This window comes from Sciurus carolinensis (assembly GCF_902686445.1).
Source record: "Sciurus carolinensis chromosome 14 unlocalized genomic scaffold, mSciCar1.2 SUPER_6_x, whole genome shotgun sequence".
NCBI lineage: Eukaryota > Metazoa > Chordata > Mammalia > Rodentia > Sciuridae > Sciurus > Sciurus carolinensis.
In genome coordinates this window covers 3,922,722-3,944,023 of record NW_025920104.1, presented here as the reverse complement: position 1 = coordinate 3,944,023, position 21,302 = coordinate 3,922,722, and the positions used below count along the sequence as shown (strand labels likewise).

The window sequence follows — 21,302 nt, the reverse complement described above, 5'->3', positions numbered from 1 at the left end:
ACTTCTTTTTTTGAATGCGCCCCATGAAATAAATCTTCCTCTAAGTACTGCTTTCATAGTGTCCCAGAGATTTTGATATGATGTGTCTTTGTACTCGTTTACTTCTAAGAATTTTTTTTATTTCCCTCCTGATGTCTTCTGTTATCCATTCATCATATAATAGTGTATTATTTAATCTCCAGGTATTGGAGAAGTTTCTGTTTTTTATTCTGTCATTTATTTCTAATTTCAATCCATTATGATCTGATAGAGTACAAGGTAGTATCTCTAGCTTCTTGTATTTGCTAACAGTAGCTTTGTCGCATAAAATATGGTCTATTTTAGAGAAGGATCCATGTGCTGCTGAGAAGAAAGTGTATTCGTTCTTTGTTGGATGGTATATTCTATATATGTCCGTTAAGTCTAAATTGTTGATTTTGTTGTTGAGATCTATAGTTTCTTTATTCAATTTTTGTTTGGACGATCTATCCAGTGGTGAGAGAGGTGTGTTAAAATCGCCTAGTATTATTGTGTTGTGGTCTATTTGATTTCTGGAATTGAGAAGGATTTGTTTGACGTACGTGGATGAGCCAATGTTCGGGGCATAGATATTTATGATTGTTATGTCTTGCTGATTTATGCTTCCCTTAAGAAGCATGTAATGTCCTTCTTTATCCCTTCTGACTAGTTTTGGTTTGAAGTCCACATTATCTGAAATGAGGATGGATTCTCCAGCTTTTTTGCTGTGTCCGTGTGCATGGTATGTTTTTCCCCATCCTTTCACCTTTAGTCTATGGGTGTCTCTTTCTATGAGATGAGTCTCTTGCAGGCAGCATATTGTTGGATTTTTCTTTTTAATCCAATCTGCCAGTCTGTGTCTTTTGATTGATAAATTCAGGCCATTGACATTCAGGGTTATTATTGTGATATGATTTGTATTCCCAGTCAATTGACTCATATTTGTTTTTGACATGATTTGGTTTCTCCTTTATTTGGCTATTCCTTTAGGCTAGCGCCTCCTGTTGCTGATTTGCATCGTTGTTTTTCATCTCTTCCTCATGGAATATTTTGCTGAGAATGTTCTGTAATGCTGGCTTTCTTTTTGTAAATTCCTTTAGCTTTTGTTTATCATGGAAGGATCTTATTTCATCGTCAAATTTGAAGGTAAGTTTTGCTGGGTATAAGATTCTTGGTTGGCGTACGTTTTCTTTCAGCTTGGTATATGTTGTTCCAGGCCCTTCTAGCCTTTAGGGTCTGGATTGAAAAATCTGCTGATATTCTTATTGGTTTCCCTCTGAATGTAATTTGATTCTTTTCTCTCACGGCCTTTAAAATTCTGTCTTTATTTTGTATGTTAGGTATTTTCATAATAATGTGCCTTGGTGTGGGTCTGTTGTAATTTTGTATGTTTGGAGTTCTATAAGCCTCTTGTACTTGGTTTTCCATTTCATTCTTCAGATTTGGGAAATTTTCTGTTATTATTTCATTGAATAGATTGTTCATTCCTTTGGTTTGTTTCTCTAAGCCTTCCTCAATCCCAATAATTCTTAAATTTGGCCTTTTCATGATATCCCATAATTCTTGTAAATTCTGTTCATGATTTCTTACCATCTTTTCTGTTTGGCCAACTTTGCTTTCAAGATTAAGTAATTTGTCTTCAATGCCTGAGGTTCTGTCTTCCAGGTGTTCTATCCTATTGGTTATGCTTTCTATGGAGTTTTTAACTTGGTTCATTGTTTCCTTCATTTCAAGTATTTCAGTTTGTTTTTTTTTTTTCAGTATCTCTAACTCTTTATTGAAATGATCTCTTGCTTCCTGTATTTGCTCTTTTAACTGTTGATTGGTGCGATCATTTAATGCCTGCATTTGCTCTTTCATCTCCTCCTTCAATGCCTGCATTTGCTCTTTCATCTCCTCATTAGCTTCCCTGATCATTTTAATTATGTACATTCTGAACTCCCTTTCTGACTTTTCTTCTGCTGTGCTGTCATTGGGTTTTATTGATATAGTATCTAGGTTTGTTTGGGACATTTTCTTCCCTTGTTTTCTCATATTGGTCAGCTGTCAGTGGGACCCTGAGATATTGCAGTTTTCCTCTATTAGCTTATAGTGTCCCGGTAGATTTCCAGTGTATCACCTCCCAGCCTTCAGTAGCCTGATGTCTTGGAGGAATCTGATAAAGCAGCGCATCCGAAGAAAACTGTCCCTAGCCCCCTACTGGTTCCACGGTTTGGAACTGGTTCTGTGCGGAAATGCTCTCACTATAGGCCTGCACCATGCAGGTGGCCGTGTGGGAGGAGTCCACTGCCGGAATGTGGAAGGCTACCTTGGGAAGACTCTAGCTGCCCTGCCCGGCTCCGATAAGCCACCTCTATCTGGGCCTGCCACCCGGGCCGAGCTTTACCCAGTGGGCAGACTCACCTGTGGCTCTATTTCAGTCCGAATCTCTCAATGCCTCCCCTTCTTAACTCATGGGTCTGGAGTGACTGGGGGTGCAGTCACCTTCTAAGCCACCCTCTTGGATCGCCCCGTGAAGAGAGCCTGCGGTCGGAGTGGGCAGAGCTGCCTGAAGAGGTCTCTGGCTGCCCTGCCCTGATCCCAGAGGCTGCTTATGGATCGAAGCTCTCCGTTGGTTCAGGGACTTGTGGCTGGTTCTATGTAGAAAACCTCTCACTGGGCGGTCTGGTCTGAGAAGCTAGCCTTGAAAGGCACCTCCCATCGCAGTGGTCCAGGCTACTTGGGGAGGTCTCTGGCTGCCCTATCCCGGTCTCTGAAGCTGCTTGTGTGCCAGAGTACGCTGCGCTGCACTGGCTCCGGGACTTGAAGCTTGTTCTGGTCAGAAAGGCTCTCACTAGCAGGCCAGTTCTGTTCCGAGAACCTGGAGAAGCTGGCTGTGTGGGCGTGGCCCACCGCTGGAGTGCGCAGGGTTGCCTGTGGATGACTCTAGCTGCCCTGCCCGGCTCCGATAAGCCACCTCTATCTGGGCCTGCCACCCGGGCCGAGCTTTACCCAGTGGGCAGACTCACCTGTGGCTCTATTTCAGTCTGAGTCTCTCAATGCCTCCCCTTCTTAACTCCTGGGATCTCGAGCGACTGGGGGTGCAGTCTCCCTCTAGGCTGCCATCTTGGATCACCCAAAAAGCTCTTTTGAATATGTCAACCCTCACTGGTCTCAACTTTTCCCCCTCTTTGCATCAACTGAATCCGCACAGTTGAAAAAGTACCAGTTGGACTTGCAAGACTTTTCCAATCAGACTTTCAGCATGGAGCTGCAGTAAAAGTTAGCACTGCTTCCCTGGTCACCTGCATTTCTTAAGAGGAGGTGTTCCTGGAGAAGAGTCAACTCTCAGGAAATTATAGGTTAGATCCTTCTCATGCGTATGCTTTTGGGTGTATATCATCAGCAAGTTTTTGAAGGAGACCATGTTCACCAGGTTGCAATGGCAGGGATCAACTACTCAGTTGCTAAGATTCAGTACATCTGTGCTATAGTGTTTTTGTTTTGGTCATACGCAAAACCTTTATACAAGTGCTTGCTTTGGCAGCACATATACTAAAATTGGAATGCTACAGAGATTAGCATGGCCCTGTGCTAGGATGACACACAAATTCATGGAGCATTCCATATTTTTATTCAGTTAATAAAAAGATAAAAATGCAAGCTTTTTATCTTCACTTTCCCAAAGCATTAAAATAAAGATATTTCTCAAAAGCAAATCCACCACCAAAAATTTATACAATTCTGGGATTTTATAAATAAAAGCCAGAGATATTACTTTAACAAGTGAATCAAATTACTACTTATCCCAAATTATTAAGATCCATTGTTTGTCTGTGTGTATGTTTGTGTGTGTGTGTGTGTTGTGTTACATGTGCTGGGGGCCACACTTCAGTTCTTGCACCTGCTAAGCAAACACTATACCACTGAGCTCTACCCTCAGCCCCGAGACAATTTTTAAGTATGCAATTCAAAACCTGCTAACATAAAATGTTTCTGCCAGCTATTTGGAGGAAAAACATACCAGTTATCAATTTTGTCTTTATAAGCATTCATATGAGAAAGATATTGAATTACCTGGTTTTCTCTAATGGTAGCAATGTGAGAAAATTCCATTTAAAAAGTTAACATTGACTTTGGCATAGAAGAAAATGAAAAGGAAACTCCTCTCTGAAGTTGTAAATCCTTTCTAATTACAAAGATACTAACAATAAACACTCACTTGGTTCTTAAAAGAGGCCTAGGATAGAATGAACAAACATTGCTTCCTGTATCTTTTTTAAACCTTAAAATTTTTGTACTCTGTAACTGAGTTGCTAAGTAGTAAACATAGAGGGACTTTAATTTCTTCTGTTTTCCAAAGCTATAGTGAACTTTAAGATGAAGGGGAAAGTAAGGATGGTATCCATTATTGACCTTAAACCAACTGAATTTACTATTAACCCATCTTCTGAATCTCCTCATCACATGCACAGAAATAGGCAACAAGTTTTGACATAAGAGAACAAGGATAGCACCATATATTTGACAGAAATTTTTGACCTCAGTTCTTCTGTAAATCATTTGATAAATACTAAGCCCTCAGAACAAAGTAATAGAACTACTTTGGACTTGAGCTACTATTTATCATTTATTAGGCTGTTATAGGAGAGCCCCGAGGTCCCCAAGAATCAGACTAGCACTGGGTGAGAGTTTGTCAATCTAACATGGCCTGTTTGGCACTGAGAATTTCTAAGGGTCTGGGTGAGTGATAGCAGCCAGTGGCAGAAAAGGCTGACCTCGTGCATTCCCCAAGCTTTTAGAGAAGTACATTAGTTTTGGTTAATACATGATGCTTAGAGGGAAAGAGAGGAAATATAAGAGGATCTGTGTTTTGTAAATATTTGGGAAATTGGAAAAAGTAGGTAAAGTGCTGGTTTTAACCCAATGAGAACGTCTGATGACACCATGTGCAATTCTGGCAATGTAACCATTTCCAAGTTGATATTTTGATGAAGAGAACTGATTTTCCTTGTGTTTTTGCAGGTACAAAGGTGTCAGTTTGGAGTTCAAAAAACAGAACTCTTGCCTGGAGACCAGGACAACCTAACCATTGAGACCAAGGGTGGCCCAGAAAAGCATGAAGTAACTGGTTGGGTGCTGGTGAGTATCAAGAGCTGGCAAAAATTTTGTTCTTAGGATTAGACACACACAGACCTGTCAAAGGTAACCAGTGTCCTGCCAGTCTAAAAGTACTTCCTCTTCCACATCTCTTTGGAAGAATCTGACCAAACAGTCACTGGTCCCATTCAAAGGGAACTAAAGGAAGTGTTGAAGTTGGATGTTTTATAAACAACCAATGAATTAATGATAACTCAATTTTTTTTCTCAAAAATTCAAAGCAAAATTCTCATGGGAACTAAATGACCCAAGCATTATTTTGAGTAGTGATTAATAAATATTTTATTTGACCTTTGATAATTAGATATTACTCAGAAAATATCACCTATCACGGTTTCCCTCAAACTGGCATGTTCACCTATCCAGGTTTTAACTTCAACAATATATCAAAAGTTGATCATGAGGGCTTGGGTTGTAGCTCAGTGGTACAGCACTTGCTTGCATGTTGTCAGACACTGGGTTTTGATCCTCAGCTCCACATAAAATAAGTAAACAAAAAATAAAGATATTGCGTCCATAAAAAAAATTAAATAAAAAAAGTTGCCCGTGACATTTCCTCAGAATATGAATCCTCTCAAAAGACAGTAAGTCTCCCAGCACAGGATTTGCACTAATTCTAGCAGACTTTGCTACAAATCCCTTGGTCATCTCAGGAAATTATGATATCATGGAATCTACTAGGGAAAAAAAAGACTACCAGAGGAAATAAAGATGCTTCTTTCCTCCACAGGTATCTCCCCTAAGTAAGGAACATGATGGAGAATATGTGTGCCATGCATCCAATCCCCAAGGACAAGCTTCCGCTTCAGAAAAAAATCATTGTGCTTGATATTTTACATGAAATATCAGTGAAAAAATGTATGTAATCAATCTCAGAGCCACTCAAAAAAATGACTAGTGCTTTTGCTTAATAATCAGAACCAAGAATCAAAGCATCAAACACAACTATTAATAAAAATTCAGTAAAGTCAGGAATCCCCAAGGGCATTAAGTTTGCCATTAAAATGTAAATTATATGGTTCCAAAAGAGTATTTGGATGGCTGACAAAGGCCAATATTATGACTTAGAGGCTTTCAATTTATCTTTCATGTAGAGTCAAAACTCAAACCTAACTGGAATGTCTTCTATTTCCCATAGATTTTTCTACCTACGTGGCATTTTTGAATGAGAGCTGGACCACAAAAGAAAATTCCTTAGTCTTGCTGGACTTCAACTTGGTGTTTGTGAGATATCTTCCTCCAGGCCTATAAAAAGGTCCTCTTTTGTACACAGACCAATACAGCAGAACTACCTTTCATATCTAACATTGTATAGTTAAAATTTCTCAGAGGACTTCAGCATGTCATTTATACTGTTACCCATTTATCCTTTATCCCAAGGTTTTTGTTTTGCTTTTCTTAATAGATGTGGTCTTGTTACATTGCCCAGACTGGCTTTGAAAACCAGGGTTCAAAAGACCCTCCTGTTGCAGCCTCCAAAGTAGCTGGGACTGTGTGTGAGTGCACATCACCATGCCCTACTCTTTATTCCTGCATTTAAGCATCTTTATTTATCTGTATCACTGAACTAATTGCTAATCAGAAAGTCAACCATATCCATATATGTAACTAATTGTTATCTTTTTAACAGGTGAAGGTGCTGAACTATAAACCTAAAAAATATATTACTCAACAATAACTAAAAGTAGTCACAGATAACTACAACTCTGTTGTTGCCTAGTAACAAGTTTCTGTAATCCAATCCACTAATGCTTTGGTTATATTCACTTGTTTAAACACAGAGAAATACCAATTAAAGAAAACACATCAAGACTATCTAGAAGACTTTGTTGTCTATTTAGAGAAAAAAAGCATGCGTATCATTAAACAAAACAAATAAAATGCTTTCTATCACAACTCAATACATTGTCATTCTTTTAATGCTATATCATAGAAAAAAAACAGGTTTTCTGTTATCTTTCCTGGCACTATGGATAAAACCCAGGGGTGCTCCACCATTGAGCTATATCCTCAGCTCTTTTTATTAATTATTTATTTATAGATAGAGTCTTGCTAAATTATTGAGGCTGACCTTGAGTTTGCCATTCTCTTCCCTCAGCCACCCACATTGTTGGGAATATGGTCCTGTACCACTGTGCCCAGCAAGACATGCACATTTACAAGCATCTGGTTGAGAATACTTTAAAGATCTAAACACTCATCATTCAAGGTGCAATGCTCATAGACATAAGTTCCTGGAACAACAGTTTGCATGAATAAGGCATTCGCACCAAAGAAATCTGAAAAGAATAAAATAAATAGAATTAGCAGGACTGTATGTAGTGACCCCACTTCTCTAGCCCTGAGAAAAAGGTAAGGATTTGATACTGTAGATGACAAGTGAATGAGCAGCACTGAAGTGTTCCCCTATCCTGCCACAATGCTTCAGGGTACCTCTTTCCCCTAGCCAGGATCTGTGATATTTTATAGCCTTTTCTTTTGTGCCAGACACAATTTTTATTCACCCTCCTCAAAAGGTTTAAGAAAAATTTGTTTAAAATTCCTGTGTAAGAAAGGCCTTATTATTTCAAAACCATGAATGCTCTGGATAAATTATCAAACTTCCACTGATGTGGAAAAATCAGTCTTTTTCCTTGTATAAAACTAGGCATCTCACAGAGGTTATGTTACCAAAATTGAGAAAAGACCAACCTGTTCCACCATACTCAGTCTGCCTGGATTAATAGCTCAACATGATTATATCTTAAAAAATGATCAAGCCTACACACACCTGGGTATTATTTTGACAACCCCTGCATTCATATTATGAGTCCTGGTGTTAGCAATTGCCATTAGTCCACAAAGATTGCAAACATAAACCTGATATGAGTCTGATGCCTCAATTGAACTTTCTCTAAAAAATTGGGCTGCTCCATGGGCAATCTGACAATCTCGTTCCATTTCTCCAAAATGCAGGCCGCCATCACTATTCAGGGGAAAATATCAGATTATTTTGTTCTTTTTTTAAGATTATAAACACCACCTTGACTAACAGCAAAGATTAAGGGTGATATTAGTAATGAAAGAGACTCCAGCCTTAATTTATATACCCTATTGTTATGGTTATATGTGGCGTCCCCGAAAAGCTCACATGTGAGACAATACAAGAAGGTTCAGAGAAGAAAAAATTAGGTTGTAAGAATCTTAACCCAATCAGTGAATTAATCCCCTAACAGCAGTTATGAGACTGGTAACTGAAGTGGTGGGCTGTGGTTGGAGGAGGTGGGAATTGGGGGCATGGCTTTTGGGTATATATTTTTCTGGCAAGAGGAGTCTCTCTGCTACCTGATCACCAAGTAAGCTACTTCTCCTATGCTACACTCTTCTTCCATGATGTACTGCCTGATCTTGAGCCCCAAGGAATGGAGATGGCCTTCTAAGGACTAAGATCTTTGAAACTGTGAGTACTCAAATTTTTCCTCCTTTACAATTGTTCTGGTCAGATTTTTAGTTACAGCAGCAAAAACAGCTGACTAAAACACCTAGCATTCTCTCTGCTGGTAGGAAAGAGAGAAGACTAACCATCATTTGATGTTCATTAGGAGGTACTCAAATGGAATAAATACATTATATATCTCATGTACAGCATGTAATTTTCCTCATAAAATATATGGTGTATAGGCTCACTGTGTTATCATTTAACTTTCTAGAATTCAACTCTACATTCAAAAGTGAATTACAAAAGTAAATGTAAACTAAGCAGCTTCTCAATGAATGAGTCTCCCAGGAAGGAACACCTGAAATGATAAATGTAATGTTGGCAAATGCAATAGAAAAACAGGTGAGTAATTATATGTTTTCCCAACACAGAAATTAAATATATTGTGCCAGAGGATGATAACAATTTTCTTAACATAAAATACATAACACAAAACAAATGAGTTTACAGTATTACAAAGAAAAAAAAAATTTCCACTGATGGGTCCTCTGAAACAGAAGTCCCCTATGTGTTTCTCAAAAAGAAAAGTCATTATTCAGTTTTGAAGAATACTGAACAACAAATTCATTATTTTGAAAACTGGCATATAAAGGGAAAGAATCAAGTATTTATCCTGTCTTTACCACCATAACTACATACCAGGTAACTAGTTAAAGAAACAAGAAGCAAAGTTTGAGAAGTAGTTCAACTAATGAAGGAATGATAAAAATTAGAATCTCATGAGTTTGCAATCTCTTTCTCATCAAGAACTTAAGGCAATGATCATCAATAGTTACTAAAATCATAAAAAGAAAGGTGACAGGACACTGTATGTACATAATACCATCTAAGAGGTATTAGTGTCAAAACCTCAATCCTGAGACCAGACATTGTGACACATGCCTGTAATTCCAGAAATTTGATACCCTGAGACAGGAGATTACAAGTTCAAGGCCAGGATCAGCAACTTAATGAGACCCTGTCTCAAAATGAAAAGAGCTAGAGGTGTAGATCAGTGCTACTTCACACTGAGTTTAAAGTCTGAAACATTAAAAAAAAACTTCAAACCCTAAGTATCTTCAAACCTGTTGATCGTATTAGCTCTTTATAGAACAACATAGCCATGAGATGTAATCATCAAAACCCAGACTATTTGAAACCTTCCAAAATAAATAGTCCTATTTCTTCCACTATCTACAAGAAGAAAAGGATGGAGGTCAACCTCTAGATTATTTTTAGAAAGGAGATAAGAAACATATCAATTGCAAAACATGACCTTATTTGCATCCTGATTAAAAACCAAAAAACTTCCAAGTGACATTCCTCATAGAAATAGAAAAAGCAATCATGAAATTCTTTTGAAAAACTTAGAGACCCAGAGTAGCAAAAGCAATCTTTAGCAAGAAGAGTGAAGCAGGAGGCATCACAGTACCAGACCTTAAACTATACTACAGAGCTATTGTAACAAAAACGTCATGATACTGGCACCAAAATAGGCAGGTAGACCAATGGTACAACATAGAAGACACAGAGACAAATCCACATAAATACAGTTATCTCATACTAGACAAAGGCACCAGAAGCATACATTGAAGAAAAGATAACCTCTTTAACAAATGGTGCTTGGAAAACTGGAAATCTATACACAGCAAAATGAAATTAAACCTCTATCTCTCAACCAGTACAAAACACAACTCAAAGTGGGTCAAGGACCTAGGAATTAGACCAGAGACTCTGTATCTAAGAGAAGAATAGTAGATCCAAATCTCCCTCATGTTGGCTTAGGATCTGACTTCCTTAACAAGACTCCTAAAGCACAAGAAGTAAAATCAAGGATCTATAAATGGGATGGATTCAAACTAAAAAGCTTATTCTCAGTAACATGAAGAACAAGCCTACCAAATGTGAGAAAATCTTTACCACACACCCATCATATAGAGCACTAATCTCCAGGATATATAAAGAACTCACAAAACTTAACACCTAAAAACGTCAAATAATCCAATCAATAAATGGACTAAGGAATTGAACAGACACTTCATGGAGAAATGCAATTGATCAACAAACATGAAAAATGTTCTTCATATCTTCCAATTAGAGAAATGCAAATCAAACTTGCTCTAAGACTTCATCTCACTCCAGTCAGAATGGCAATTATCAAGAATACTAGCAACAATATGTGTTGTCAAGGATGTGGGAGAAAAGGAACACTCATACATTGCTGGTAGGACTGAAAATTTCATGCTGGAACTCTGGAAAGAACTATGGAGAATCCTTACAAAACCTGGAATGGATCCACCATTTGACCCAGTCATCCCACTCCATGTTCTATACCCATAGGACCTAAAATCAGCATATTGCAGGGACACAGTAACATTGATATTTATAGCACCTCAATTCACAATTGCTCTTAAATAGATGATGAATGATAAAGAAACTGTGGCATATATTTACCACAATGGAATATTACTCAGTCTTAAAGAAGAATGAAATTATGGCATTTGCAGGTAAAAGGATGGAGTCAGAGAATATCATGCTAAGCAAAATAAGCTAATTCAAAAACAACAAAAGCCAAATGTTTTCTTGTGATATGTGGATAATGATCCATAATGGTAGTGAGAGGACTTTAGATTGGGCAGAGGGGAGTGATGGGAGGAAGGAGGTATGGGGATGGGAAAGATGGTGGAATGATAGAGACATTATTACCCTATGTACATGTATGATTGCATGAATAGTGTGACTGTGCATTGTGTATAACCAGAGAAATGAAAAGTTGTGCTTCAAAAAAAAAAAAACTGCTTAAAGTATTATGTAATAATTGCAAATCTGAACTCATATTTAGTAATACTAAAAAGGTTAAGGTCTTCTTAAAATGTACTAATCTTTTAGACTAGAGTCTCTCTTAGTGTGCTCTGTAGATTTCCTGAGAGTCAAAAATAATTTTATACTAATAAAATGAATTATTTGTCTATTTCACTGTGTTGACATTTGTACTGATAATGCAAAATGAATAAAACTAGTGACACCATAGCATAAATCAAGGCAGTGGAATCAAACTTTACCAGCATTTTCATTTGTATTCAGGTAAAGGTCAGTTTTACTTAAGAATGTCTTTGTGTGTGTATGTGTGTGGGAGGACTGAGGATTCAAACGAGGGCATCATGCATGCTAGGAAAGCACTCAACCAACTAAACTACATTTTCAGCCCAAGAATGTCTTTAATAAAACAGTAAAAATGATTATCCAACCCTGATCCTGTAATACCCATCTTTTAAATTTTCTGAACAAAAAGAAAGTCCTCAAAAAACATATCCACTATGTGATGAAGATGACTGTCCTTCAGAAAAGCACTTGGACAATTCTGAACATGTCACTTTTCTCATAAGAACAGAACATCTTTTCTACCTGAAAGTCAGCTGACACCAACCATGTTATCAATAATATTCACAATAATGTTAATTCAAACTTAGATACATAGCAAAGAAATCAAAGAAAATTTTAAAAATGAACTTTTTACTCCATGAATAACAATATTAGCTCTCTCCTCCTCACTCTCACTTACTTTCTCTCCTCACTCTCTTTCACTCACTCACTCTTACTCTTACTCTCACTCTCACTGTCTTATTTCTCTCTCTCTCTTTCACCCTGTGGGTAGACACTCTGCCTGTCCGTTAATAAAATCTCTTGCATGAAAAAAGAATAACAATTTTAAGTATCTGCTGAAAATCATTAAAATCATTAAAATCATTAAAAATTTACCTAACAGGGCTGGTGGAGTGGCTCAATGGTAAAGTGCTTGCCTGGCATGTGTGAGTTACTGTGTTCAATCCTCAGCACCACATAAAAATAAATAAACAAAATAAAGGTATTGTATACATCTACAAACAAAAAAATTAAAAAATTTTTGACCTAAGGAAAAAAAATCAGAAGTTTAGAAAACCACCTACAACCAAGGACTTGATACTTCTCCATAAAGCCTTTTATAAATGACATCAGTGGTGATATTAATAAATACATTTTTTAACACACACACACATGTGTAATGAAATGTGTCACCATGTGAAATTCTATATTCCTCAGTGAATCATTATTTTCCAAATGACCAATTATGATGCTTTGAAACTATGAATTTGAGAAAAAAAACTATATTTGTAAAAGATGCATTCAAAGCACACAACAAATCAATGGAGTTTAGATCCTGTATCATGACTGACCTTTAAGTTACTACAATTTGTAGTGTTGGTGTCACATCAAAAAATAAAACTAATTACTTGAAAAAATTTAAAATATCCCTCCCCTTTCTATCCAGGTATCTTCATGAGATCAGATATTCTTTCTGTACTTGATTTTTTTTTAAATTGCAATACTGTAATGGAATTAATACAGAAGGGGCCAGAAAAATACAGGTTTTATTTGTGATCCTGGTGACTGCATATCTCTTCATACAGATGGACTTTTTTTGTTTTGTTTTGTTTTTAAAACCAGGTATCTTTTAAAAAGCCAGCTCATTAAAAATATGTGTTCAAGATGTTAAGAAATTTTCTGCAGTTTTTCTGTGCGTTGCCAGTTCTACCTTCCTCTCCACCTTGTGCTGTTTCCCAGCTATGCTTAAAGATTCAGTTCAGATGTTACTACCTAAAGACTTATTTTCACCCTCTAATGCTGTGATAAAACCTTTCTCCATCATTCCAACAGAGCAGGTGTGGGGGTCTCTTAGTGTGATACTGTACCATGTTGTAATTACCTGCTCACATCCATCCACAAGTATAGGTAGTAAACTACCAAAGATCAGGGATCTTGTTTTATTAATCTTTACAGCTCTACAATGTAGGAGAGCACCTGACATATCACAAGGTCCAATAATAATTCACTGAACTGACTTTGCAGTGTGGCATCACTTATCCTATCAAACCTCAGGGTACAGGAGCTTTATATAAATGAATATTACTTTGCTAGATGCTGATGAACTCCTTGAGGGTTGGTACAGAGACTTATACAAATTGTGAACCCAGCATCAAAAACATCAACTGTACCACTAAATTTTTAATGAATTAAAAGGAACTACAAATTTAACTTTGCTATGTGCAGTATCCTAAAATTTTATACAGCATCTAGAATTTAGGAATTTGAATTTGCTGTCTGAATGCCAAATCAATCAGGTAATGCCAATATACCCCAAAAGGGAATATATACCTCATAAATCCATAAAGCTAGATAAGAATATTATAGCTTTAAAAATCTCACAGGAAAAGAAAATATATATGACATGGTGGTGCAGGCCTGTAATTGTGGCAACTTGGGAAGCTGAGACAAGAGGTTCTCAAGTTTGATGCCAGTCTGGGCAATTTAACAAGACCCTGTATCAAATTAAAATAGAAAAGGACACTGGGTGTAGTGGTACAATCCTGTAATCCCAGGGACTTGGGAGGCTGAGGTGGGGGACCCCAAGTTCAAGGCCAGCCTCTGCAACTTAGCAAGGTCCTATATCAAAATAAAAAACAAAAGGACTTGAAATACAGTTCAAAACCCTGGATTCAATCTCCAATTAACAAAAATGAAAAAAGTAAAGCAAATATAAAAGTGTATTTAAAAAATGCCTAATGAGCCTTTTAAAAGCTTTTTCTTAATATTCCAGTTGAGATTAGTGACTGCATTCACTACATTAAAAACTCTGAAGTAGCATGCATTTTCCAACAAATGAAGGGGACACCTATTTATTCTTTCTATCAGCTTCTAATATGGAATTTTGAATATTTTTCTTTTTTGGAATTTTTTAAATACACAAAGCTTTGCTAACACATACTGTATCACCTCCCATGTAGTGACTCTTATTAACTCTGTTGAGCTTCTAAACCGTAAGTCAAAAACTTTGTTCCTCTTTGTTATGCTAATAGCTAAAGAAAAATATCAGTTTCATAATTTAAAAACTCTAATGATTTCATATTGAGAACAAAATAAAAATCAAAATGACTTAGAGTAAATAAATTTAAAAAATTACTAGTCCTATATCCTTTTTCCTATGAATCCTATAGTTTTAGTTGACACTCTTACCTGAGATACTCCAGCTCTGGCTTGATGAGCTTTCTTTTGGTCACCCCAGTTTCCAGTAGCTGAAGACTATTTTAAGCCATCAGATATTATTCTTGTTTTAATTGCCAACTCCAAGTTAGTCCTTTCCTAATCAATAAACTTCTGTGCATAGATTCCCACTTCTTGTAGCAAATTCTTAAACACACTGAAAAAATGGTATTGCTTTAAATGTGTTAATATCTACAAAATTGATTCTTAACAAGGACAATATTGTTGACAAGGGGGTGAAAATTGTTGTGGCAGGGTACAAAACCAAAACAAAACCAAACAAAAACACCCACACACATATATATTATATACACATATGTGGCAATTAGGAAACTGTGTCAAAAGAGTCTCAGTAGGACAATAACAAAAAAGGCTGAAAAGTACAAATATATAACAAACTAACAAAACCTGTACAAAATACTAAAGTTAATAATCTTTTTGTAATGCCTATGTGTTTTGCTGTTAAAAATAATGTTTCTGTAAGTTCATTATAGAAAATACGGGAAATATAAAAACATCAAGAATAAAATTTAAGACCAAATTACATTGTTATATTGTGTTCATAAAGGAATATGTAACAACAAATATCATTATGTACAACTATAATGCACCAACAAAAAAATTATAGGGAGAGCTGGTGTTGTGGTTCAGTGGTGGAGTGCTTGCCTAGCCCATGTGAGGCTTTGAGTTGTATACTCAGCATCACATAAGAAAATAAAAAAGTTATTGTGTCCATCCACAACTAAAAATATTTTTTAAATGTGGGGGAAAGGGTGTCAGTTCTGCTGTTTAGGTCTGGCTCTGCAGTACCAGCCTTTCACCATGGCTGACTGTGAGGAGTTTCATGTTTCTTTGCCTCCCCACCACTGCCTCCCTCCTCTCCTTCTTCAGATGTTTTATTGGCATCCTCCCCCAGTGTCCCAGTGAGTATGGGCTAGCTAGTTTCAAGCAAGAGCAGCAACTGAACTGTGGACCCACTGGGAGGAAGTGGAACTGCAGATCAGAGAAGCAGCATTTTCTCTAACCAATCTTCTTGAAGCCACATCTGCAGTATCAGCTCAAGTGGAAGAGCTTGCCCTCAAATTGCAGAAAATGCACACTTCCATAAAAACCTAGCAGGACCTCTTGAAAGAAGGCTATGATTCTTTAAATCCTAACAACTGATTTGGCCTGTTTTTGACAGTGTAACATTCTTCTTAACATAAAATTTTTGCACATGTACTGCAAAATAGGATGATCTCTCCAGCAGTTCTGTATAATCAGAATGATTTTTTTCTGGATTTTATGAAAGAAGAATACTGTTAGTTTTGATGCAGACCAGCATTTGTTTTTCTTAAATACTTTCTGCCCTCTAAACTTCTGTAGAATCATTTATGGAAGTTAATTCCATCAGTAGATAATTACTGTTAATAGTGCTACCAGTAGCATACTATATACATCAAGTTACAAGAATGATAAAGTTTGAAGTTGAGCTTATTTTATGGTCCAAAAGAGTTAACTAAGGTTGCCTATGCTAGATCCAAATCCATTATGGTAAATTCTCCAAAACCTATGATTGAGTCTTGCTTTTATGTCCTTAGCACCTGAAACAGTGTCACACAACACTTGCTAAATTCTTGTTGAATAAAAGATTTGACAAACATAATTAAATGCTTTTTTCTTCATATTTTTAGCATGAATACTGTAATTGTTTCTCTAAAAATGTATGAATATGAAATTCATTGACTTGAAGGTTACCATTCTCTTTTTTAATGGGGATTTGAACTTTGTTAATAGTTTTTAAAAAATATAATTTTTTGACCTATGAAGATACTTTTTAAAAAAAGCATGTAAGAAAATGAAAGCATGTCAAGAGAGAATGCATGTTTTTGCCCTATTTATTTCTATGGTTAATTGCTCTCATTGTTAATATTTCTTGTATTTTATATTTTTGTATGTTTAAGTGATTTTTTAAAAATACATTATCAGATTTGTGACTCAGAATTAAGTTGCACATTATTTATCTAATAATTCAAAGGAAATTGCTTTGTTTCCAGTGTATCAAATTTAAAAGGCATATTATTTGATCTCAGTAACAGTGTTCTATTTTATGTATCCTGTATCTTATATTGCTTTTTGATGGTTTGTGTCAAAAGTAAGCCAACTTTGATGCTCTACCATATTATAACTTTTTAAACATATTTGATGTGGCATCTTAGTTCCCTGTAGATATGGAGATGTGTCCAGAAGTATATTCCTAAATCCCACAGTGGGGGCAATGCAAGGGGACATATGAATGGACAAAGAATAGTTTTGTTCAGCATATTAGGTCATAGATCTTCATTAATTTTTTTAGTTCAAGATCACACATATTGTGTGATTTTTATAAAAAAGAGATACACATTTCAGTATTATAAAAATTTTTCTTTTAAATATGTGAAAATGCAGTTTTAAATGTATAAAAATAAGCTTATTAAAAGCAAATAATAATAATAATAATAAATAAATAAATGTAGGGGAAAATAAAAAGCCAGGTGTGGTGGTGCATGCCTGTAATCTCACCAACTTGGGAGGCTAAGACAGGAGGATCACAAATTTGAGGCCAGCCTTAGCCAATTTATCAAGGTTCTGGGCAACTTAGTGAGACTCTGTCTCAAAGAATTAAAAGATCTGGGGATATACATCAGTTGTAAAGTTCCCCTGGCTTCAATTACCAGCACCAAAAGAAAAAAGAAATAATTATAAAATCACAATACTCAAAGAAATGATCACTGCTAATATTTTCATACGTTTTCCTCTAGCTCATGTATGTATACTTTAAGAGAAGATATAAAACAAGACTAATAAAAATTCCAGTATCAGAACTTAGAAAATAATGCATGGCTGGGAATATAGCTCAGTGTTACAGCGCATGCCTTGCATGCACAAGGCCCCAGGTTCAATCCTCAGCACTGCAGAGAAAAAAAAAGAAGAAGAAAGAAAATCAAGGCAATGTATTATTTTCTCACTCATTCTTCAAGGTTACCAGAGGAATAAAGAAAATATGCACTGCTGGGCACAGTGGCATGTGCCTATAATTCAAACTCCTCAAAGGTGAAGAAAGAAGGTCACAAGTTCAAGGCCAGCCTCAGCAGCTAGCAAGATAAACATTAAAAGAACTGGGAATGCAGCTCAGTGGTAAAATGCCCCAGGGTCCAATCTCAGCATAAAAAATAAATAAATAAACAAACAAAAACAAGAAATACACTGTGTTCACAAACATCATTCCCAGATATGAACCCAAACTAAATCTGAGCAAGTAGCAAAGAGAACATGGCAAGTTTCAGAGGTACATATTATGGTACCAAGATGGTTTAGCAACTCCAAGTGTAATGAAACAATCTATAATCAATTTCCTTATTTCAACAATTTCCTACTGTAACATCTTACCCTCTAAATAAGAACTCAAATAGTGACCCAGCAAGATCCAGTATTTTGTTTCCATAGTGTTCTCTGTCATCTAGTTCTCTTGTATTCAAAGTGGCCAGAAGTAACCTATGAACCATATATCTTTAAAAAAAGGGAAAAGAAGTGAAAAAACATTTTGTTTTGTTTTCTCCCCCATAATATTATCAAAAAACATCATTCTTTACATTTAGCTTTAAGAAAAACACTCTATCTTAACTATATCTTAGTAGAGAATTTAAAACAATAAAATTTAAAATACCCTAAGAAATATACTTATTTTGGTCTCAAAAAATCACTAACACCAATATGAGGAAGTATTTCTTTTTGTAAGACTTCTTTTGAATATTTAATTCTTTTCTCTTTAGTGATGCCAGGTTTTGCCCCTCTTGAACCAATGAAATTTAAAGTAACATTCTGTTCTTGAATGACAAAAGCTTCATCAAGAGAAGGTTTAACCTGTCAAATAATTTATATAGAAATTTTCAAATTCATATTTTCACCTCAAATGAGTCAGCTCTCATTTAAATTAATAACATTTTAAATATTTCTATAAACCTAATCAAATATATGTGTTTTAGAAAATCAAAGAATTATAAAAAGCTTAGAACTAGAAGAACCACCTAAAGGGCTGGTGATGTAAATCAGTGGTAAAACACTCCCAGGTTAAATCCCTTGTGCCAAAACAAATAAACAACAACAAAAAAAATGCAATGAATGATCCTGAATTGGATTCTGAATAAAGAAAACAAATACTATTAAAGATATTATTGGAGCTGGGTGTGGTGGGGCACTTAGGAGGCTGAGGCAGGAAGATTACAAGTTCCAGGTCAGCCTATACAATTTTGCAAGACTGTCTCAAAATATACAAAAAGATATGGGAGTTGGGGATGTGGCTCAGTGGTAGAACACTTGCCTACCATGCTCAAGGCCCTGAGTTTGATCCCCAGCACTACATACACTCACTCACTCACACACACACACACAAATGAGGCTGTGACTCAATAGTATAATGCCTCTAAATTTAATCCCCTACACAAGGGAGGGGAAGAAAAGGTGTTATGAGGACACTAGCAAATAAATAAGTTCTGCATATTTATAGTATTACAACTACATTATATTTCTTGATTTTAGTAATTATACTATGATTATATAAGTGAATATCATGGATCTTAGGAAACAGACACTAAAGTATTAGGACTAAAGAGGCATAATACCTGTTAACTTACTCTCAAATGGTCCAGAAAAAATGTCATGTGTATGTACAGGTAGAATAATAAAGCAAATGTAGCCAAGTTAACAACTAAATCTTAGTGAAGAATACAGAGTTCTTGGTACTACTCTAGCAACTGTTCTCTACGTTGAAATTCCTACAAAACATAAAGGTTTTTCTTGTCCTCGAAATCAAAAGAAAAAAATGGTATCCACTACTCATTTTTCCTTTTTACTAAATTACACTAGACCAGTGTACTTTTATAATTTTCCTTACTGCTTTCTTCATGGTGCTGCCATTGACCTTTAGGCTATCTCTACCTTTCATGTCTATTTTATGTGGAATTGTCAGCACAGAGGCCTAGACAGGGAAGACCTTCACTTAACATAAAATTTGTAACAGTCAAATTTCTCTTCAGCACAGATTTCTGCTCTTTTGGGATTTCTTTTGTTACCAGGGATTGAACCCAGTAACACTTAAACACTGAGCCACACCCCCAGTCTTTTTTTATACTTTATGTAAAAACAGGATATTGCTGAGTTTCTTAGGGCCTCACTGAGTTGCCAAGGCTGGTTTTGAACTTGTGATCCTCTTGCCTCAGTTCTGGAGCTGCTGGGATTACAGGCAAGCACCACCACACCCAGCTCTTCTATGTTTTAAGGTTAGCAATAATTAGTACATCTAAATTTCATATCAGACACTATGTATACATTTTGTTTTCACCTTACCATTTCCATCATCTCTGGATCTTCAAAATCATAAGTAATATGTTCTAAGGTACCTCTATAAGACACAAAACCTACTACTCTGAACACAATAATGATGGGAACTTCATGCTTGATATATTGTAGAATTTCCATGATGCGCTGAAGAATAGCACATTTTTTGTACCCTAGAAAAATAAAATACCATTAGAACACAAATATACAATAACTCAGAGAAATATAAAAGCCCCACAAAAACCTTTTAAATTCCAGCTACTCAGATGACTGAGGCAGGAGGTTAATAAGTTTGAGGTCAGCCTTGGCAAAGTAAAACCAGTCTCCACAACTTAGCAAAACCCTGTCTCAAAATAAAAAAATAAAAAGGGATAGGGGAATAGCTTAGTGGTAAAGTACCTCTAAGTTCAAACCCCAATACCACCAAAGGAAAAAAAAAATTAAAAATCCCCAAAATCTGGGAGACAGTAAGCAAACCATTTATGTTCATATATTTCAAAAATTCATGTCTCCCCATACTCTGAGAAACCTCCTACAACTACTTTTCAAAATTGCTTAAGTAAGTTAACTAATTTTACAGACAATCTGGTCATTTAAACCATACAGAACTTCCATTCTCATCCATATGCCTGTCAAGATCCTTTAAGAATTAACCAAATACTGCTCTTGGAAATGAGTTTTGGCTGCCAAAGAATAAAAACACAATTGATACCTTTCTATTCCCTCCCCCCCAGGGGTTGGGGAGTCTTGGGAAGAAAAAAATAGATGAGCGGTAAAAGATCAAGGACATGAATAGACAAATATAGAAAAAAACAAGTACGGAATAAAAACTAAATATTAAATCAGAGTCAATCTGTGTGTGTTATGGTTCAGATGTGATGTTCCCCGAAAGTTCATGTGTGAGACAACGCAAGGTTTGGAGAAGAAATGATTGGGTTATATCCTTAACCAAATCAGTGAATTAATCCAGATAGGGATTAACTGAGTGGTAACTGAAATGGCAGGGTATGGCTAGAGGAGGCAGGAATTGGGGGTGTGGCTTTGGGTATCTGGCGAGTGGAGTCTCTCTCCCTGCTTTCTGATCACCATGTAGGCTATTTCCCTGGGCCCCACTCTTCTGCCTTAATGTTCTGCCTCACTTCAAGCCCTGAGGAATGGAGTCAGAATTCTATGGACTAAGACCTCTAAAATCATAAGCCCTCAATCTTTTCTTCCCCTAAAATTGTGCTGGCCAGTCCTTTAGTCACAGCAGTACAAAAGCTGAATAAAATAGTGA

General features: G+C 36.2%; 1 non-coding gene and 1 pseudogene across 1 annotated transcript; both read left to right on the top strand.

Moving 5' to 3' along the window:
* Window positions 1-3,507: 3,507 nt before the first annotated feature.
* LOC124973182 (U6 spliceosomal RNA) lies at window positions 3,508-3,610 on the top strand. Its single transcript, XR_007106633.1, has one exon. It is a non-coding gene; the product is annotated as a U6 spliceosomal RNA (small nuclear RNA).
* An 11,883-nt stretch (window positions 3,611-15,493) lies between these two features.
* LOC124973127 (renal cancer differentiation gene 1 protein-like) lies at window positions 15,494-15,835 on the top strand (annotated as a pseudogene).
* The last annotated feature ends 5,467 nt before the right edge of the window (window positions 15,836-21,302 follow it).